This window comes from Rousettus aegyptiacus, unplaced genomic scaffold, assembly GCF_014176215.1.
Source record: "Rousettus aegyptiacus isolate mRouAeg1 unplaced genomic scaffold, mRouAeg1.p scaffold_m13_p_7, whole genome shotgun sequence".
NCBI lineage: Eukaryota > Metazoa > Chordata > Mammalia > Chiroptera > Pteropodidae > Rousettus > Rousettus aegyptiacus.
Window position 1 is genome coordinate 60,133,559 of NW_023416310.1, and position 6,000 is coordinate 60,139,558.

Sequence of the window (6,000 nt, forward strand, 5' to 3'; positions counted from 1 at the left end):
TACTTATGATACTTAGTACAATGTAAATGCTATGTAAATAGTTACACTGTCTTATTTAGGGAATAATGACAACAAAAAAAAGCCTGTACATGTTCATCACCGACTGAATCATCAACCACTGTATGCCTAACTACATAGTACATGTCAGCAAAAACATAATTTTTAAAAAATATTTTTGATCCTTGGTTGGTTGAATCCATGTATATACAACCCATGGATATGAAGGGCCCACTATACATTAAACACACACACACACACATATGCACATATGCATGCATACTTAGGAAAAAATACAAAGGAAATATATGAACTGTGAATGATATTGGTAAGGATTATTGGTAAATTTTATTTTTTATTTTATACTTCTCTGTATTTTCTTCAATTAATATGTGTTACTTTTATAATTAGAACTTTTTTTTTTAAGTCCCTTTTTGTGTTAGGAAATTGGATCTTCCAAGACTTGGTTAAAATGCGTAAGTCACCCAAAACTTGTTGGTCAAAAACATGGGCCGTGCAAATGACTGTGGTTTTTAATCCTGGATCTGCTACTTTCTAAAGGTGTGATCATGGTAGGTTATTTAGTGCATTGTCTTAGTTCTCCTGCCTATGAAACAGATAACAGAAAGTACTTGCCATACAGGCTTGTGCGTGAGGACTAAATGAAATAATGCAGGTAAAGTGCTGAGTACAGTGTCTGGCACATGGTTAATACCCAGTAAATAGGGCTACTACTCGTGTATGTCTGTTCAACTGCAGCTGCCTTCTTGTAGAGAAGAGGGGTGGGAGTGGACGAGGATGAGTACCCAGAGACGCAGAGCTGGTCGGGCCTGCCCTGTGCATAGTTCTGTGTACCCAGCTAGAGTGGGAAAACGTGATATTCTTTTGTATCTCAAAGAAATTTCTATAAGGAAAAACGGCTCCACTTCAACTTTCCTGATACAATGTTCAGAGTAGCCAGATAGCAGCTGCTGGGAGAATAACACATTCTAATTTCCTGACTTCTATGTGGTGAAGTTCCATTGTACTGACGTAGCTTTGCATTAATTTCCTTAGCTTTTAAAACACAAAGCATTCTAACAAGAAAATGGAAATAAAGGGGAATAACCACACAATGGAACACATACTGATTCAAAGTTGTCACTGGGAGTCTCATAATTACCCGTTAAAATAAACGTGCGCAAGTAATGAGCGAAATATTTTTGCTTCCAAAGGCATGCGGCAGCAATACGATTATATTTAGAGAATACAGAACAAGTCATACTTGCTTTATCCGTATCACACCATATTCCTTGATTTATATTTTTATGTCAAGCAGTTTTGTCATACTTAGCAAAAGACAGCATTCTTTCGAAAAATTAAATAAACATGCTTAAATTTGCATTTAAAAAGTGAAACTATTTCTAGTAATGCAATGAGAGAAAGTCACGAAGAATAGTTCAAAGCTGGTAAGACACTATTTTAAAACATTTCTAGTTCACAAATATTCCAACCAATCAGGAGGTTACTCGGTGCTGAAAAACATTCTTTCTGGCTTTACGACAAGCAAAATTCATTTCTATTTGGACCTATTTCTACTTTAGTTTTCTTCTTTTTTCTCCCTATCATCTGTTTTATATTTATAAAAATGTCTAAGGAGGTTTTTTTTTACAGTCTAACTTAAAGATAACTCTTTACAACAATTTGCAAAGCGAAGTCATTCATTTTAAAGTCATTATTTGAAAATTACAGTGTAAATAAACAAAAACAACTACTAGTTGAAGCTACTGGTGAAAAGAGAGTTTCGTGTGATGTTTTTGATAGATTAACTTAGTGCTACGAACTCAGTACCTGCCTAATAAATATATGTTAGATAATGAGAGGGGTGGCAAGAGAAGTGAGGAAGTCATAGCAAAAATACCCAAAGCCACCACTTTCCTAAACTATCCGTGCACTGAAATGTGGAAACCACTACATTAGAGTAAGAAAAAAGAATGGTCTTCAACTTCTATAAGAAACATCAAAATTGTTAAATTACTATAATAAGTTGAATTATGTCCCCCAAAAATGACATGTCGAATTCTTAACCCCAGGTACTTCTGAATGTTTTTATTTAGAAATAGGGTTGTAGCACATATAGTTAGTTAAGAAATAGTCGTATTGGAGTAGGATGGTCCCTGAATTCAATATGACTGGAGTACTTATAAGACGATGGCATTGTGATGACACAGATACACAGGGTGAATGCCATGTGATTGCAGAAACCACAGAAGCTAGGGAAAGAGAAGCAAGGAAGGACTGACTACTCTACAGATTTCAGAGGGACCATGGTCTGTCAGCACCTTGACTTCAGACTTCCAGCCTCCAGACCTATGAGATGAAATATTTCTGTTTAAGCCGCCCACTTAGTGGTACTTTGTTAGGGCAGCCCAAGGAAACTCACACCATTACTTTATTTCATTTTAAAATTTAAGTTTCATATTTTTATGTCATAAAATAAGACAATGCTCATAGAGAAAATTTGTAGAACCACGTGTCTTGAAGAAAGGAAAAAAAATCACTCACAGTTTTGTCAGCCCAAAACTAAAATTTGATCTACTTCTTCCCAACTTTTCCTATGAATAGTTTTTTTTTTAATTTGATGTAGCTTTTACTAAAATCTCATACCAATTTTGTATGGTGATATTTTCAATTAACATTGCAACATACATTTCTGTATTATTACGAACTTTTTGTAAACATCCTTTAAAAATTTCAATATAAACATTGTTGCCCAGATTATTGTTGGGCAACTCTATAATTCTACTATTTTCATTATTTCAGTCAGTCTTTTGGGTGTGGTTCTGAAGAATTAAAAATGTTTGTGATTATCTCATCAATTCTAAAATATGTTGTGTAAGAAATAGGAGGTATTTAATAAAACCAGCCATCAGGTAGACCCTAATAAACTATGGTCACACTTAAATAGATAGGAGTGGGGACACAATTCATCTTCAAATCCGTGTATGAGGAGGAAGCACTTAATAATGACTCAGCAGTTAGTGAATACTTGGTCCCATGATACCAAGCTGGGTGATCTAACCACTGAAAGTGTCGATTCTGGGAGAGCTGAATCGAGACCCCAGTGTCCTGGTCCCAACTCCTGTGTCATTTCTACTTCCCTACTTAGGTCATGGCAATGATTTTGAAAAGTACCTGTAGTGCTGGTTACTTTTGAACTCAGCAGACCTATATCTATTAGACATCTCTGTCACGTGATCACAGAAACCTTAGTTCTAAGTATAGTTCAGCCTGTGGTTTGCAAACTTTACTTAGCAGTGAAAATCTTGTCTTAATAAACAGTTACTCATATTCTCAATTATAAAACATATAAAAGAAATTGTGTCTAGCTCTCTAGACTTCCCTAGGAAATCCAGGGAACCCTAAGGATCACAAACTATGTGAGACAGAATACATATACTAGTTCTTCATCCACTCTGTGTATAGAACAGGCATGCACAAAGGGACTCTGAAGGTCTGATGTGTATAAAGAATTAATAGCTATGAAAAATACCTTCTCATTTTTTCCTAGGCCTCTCTTCTCTTTTCTGAGTGATTACCTTGTTCCCAGTTCCTGGAAATTTCAAAATGGGTGGTGACATTATAAGTGGGCTCATGTTGAGTCCACACCCAGGTCACCCCCTCTTCAATTCCTCTCGCCACCTACTGGCATCCCACTTCCTCTGAATTTTCTCTCTGTATAACTACAGAACTAAGTTGTAATTTGAAAGATTATGTTCTGTTTAGCACTTCCCCATTAGTACTGTTTTAAATCTCAACACATTTTTATGTAGTTTGTGTAAAGGCAGCTAATAGTCATAAGTTCTAATGCAAAAAAGATGCCAATTTGTGAGTTAGTGGTTTTCCCTTGTGACTCTGAGTTGTGTTCCCAGCACACTTTCTTGTCCTACTCTTCCCCTCCCCCAACATTTGCCTCCCGCCCTTCAACTCCCAGCCAATCTCTAGGGGTTGTATGTAACCAAGAATTAGGATAAATCCAGGTGATCTATGTCAGTCATGCTGGCCCCTTGACCTGGGCCAAGCTATATTTTCTAAATTAGTCAGCTACCGAGTATAGAATATTGATGTGGGCAAAAGGGTGAAGATGCCAATTATGTTTATTCAAAAGAACAGAAAAGTACTCAAATTTTGTAATTCATAAATATGGCATTTACAGTTTATAGTTTATTGTTGCTATGTCACCACTCAATCTTTTATTGTGGAGTTTATTTTAGAAGATTTTGAGAATGGAATCAACATAATTAACCGAGAAGTACAAATCAATAGGACTGGCCAGCTTGCAGTATCACTAATGGAACACTGTGGTTCATTCATTTTTAAAGTGATAAACTTGATTATAATTGAACTGCTCTTCAGTGGGGGTTCCAATGCATATTGGCTGGGATTGGATGCATCTTATTCAAACTCATGATTCCATTTCAGTTGTGACATATTAAATGGCTGAGCATAAGAGAGGCCTACTGGTCTGGTCTCTTCCTGAGGTCACTTCCTGCACAGGCTTTAGGATATAAATATGTGATTAAGTATATCTAAAAGTCTGTTATCTCTTTATCTAGTAGGCCTACCTTGGCCTTCCCTTGGCAGAGTGCCTTATTCCCCTCCTCCAACCAATCACCTATCAGACACATCTGATAATTACTTAACATCCGCATTCATCTACTCTCAACCACTTGGTATGGCCTCAATCTTGATTTCTAAAGCTAGGCCTATTTTTGACCTCATTTTTGAGGTCCCTTGAGGATTTTGCTGGTAAAAGGCTTTTCATAGCTGAAGTTGATTTTGGCCATCCCGATATATAAAATATACATTTGTAAAAAAGGTAAGTTAAGGGACAGTAATTCCCTCATAAAAAATTTCAAATAGGTTTTCTATAAATAGCCAAGTTCCTCTGCATTAAAAATACATTTAAAAAAAAACTTTACAAAAACCTTGTCCATGTACATAGGTCCCCATAAAGTAAGGTAAATCTACATTTTCTCTTTCTCTAGCTAGCTAGGTCCATCCAGCCTAGCTGCCCACAGTGATAACATCCTTGTCAACATGTTCCTCCTGGCTCATCATTCTGTGTTTCACTTTCCTGTCTTCTTCACTCTTGCATCATGGGATCATTTTCCAAATAAACTCCCTGCACCCAATCCTTGTCTCAGGATCTCCTTTTGGTAGATCCGAACTAAGATAACATCCTCATCACAGAAGTGACAACAACTCCAGTAGCTAGGGTAGGATGTCTCTCTTGCCTTTGGTCAGCTTCTTCCTTTGTCGCCCTTAGATCTGCTTCTGTATCCCACACCTTCCACCCTGTAGTTGCTTCCTTTCAATTCAACTGATACACTAGTCTGAGAAGGGTCTGACTCTTTCTATGGCCTTTAAAGGGCTGGGCTCTGCTGCCAAATCTATAGCGTCCCATATTTTCCATCAACTCTCACTCCTCAAGTCAACCCTCTCCCACTCTGGCTAAGAGGAAGGAGCAGTTGCAGGGCTGAGGCCAGGGTTGCATAAATCACAGTCTCTAAAGCTCAAGGGATCTTTTGATCATTTCCACCCAATCCTCTGATCTCACATGTTAGAGAACTGAGGGTTAGAGACAGTAAGCATTTGCCAACACCTTGTCCATCAGAGAATGAGAACTCGGCTCTTTGGCCCCTAAACCTAGGCTTTTCTTTTCTGAACTTTTCTTGTACACAGCCCACCCTTGTTTCCTCTGACTCAATTCTCCTTGCTCACCACTACTTACGTCATTTATTTCCAGTTGACCTAAGCCCTCTAAGACCCCAACCTCTTAAGTTATATTCAGGCTCAGTTTCACAGCTCTGCTGCCCCCCCTTGCTCTGCCCCATTCGGAAGTTGAAAATCAATTTCCACCAAGATTTTAACAAGAAAGAAAAAAAACTAGGAAATATGTAAAGTGATGTACAGGGGCTTATCATTTTTGACCTCTTGCATAGGTAAGGCCTCCCTGGAATT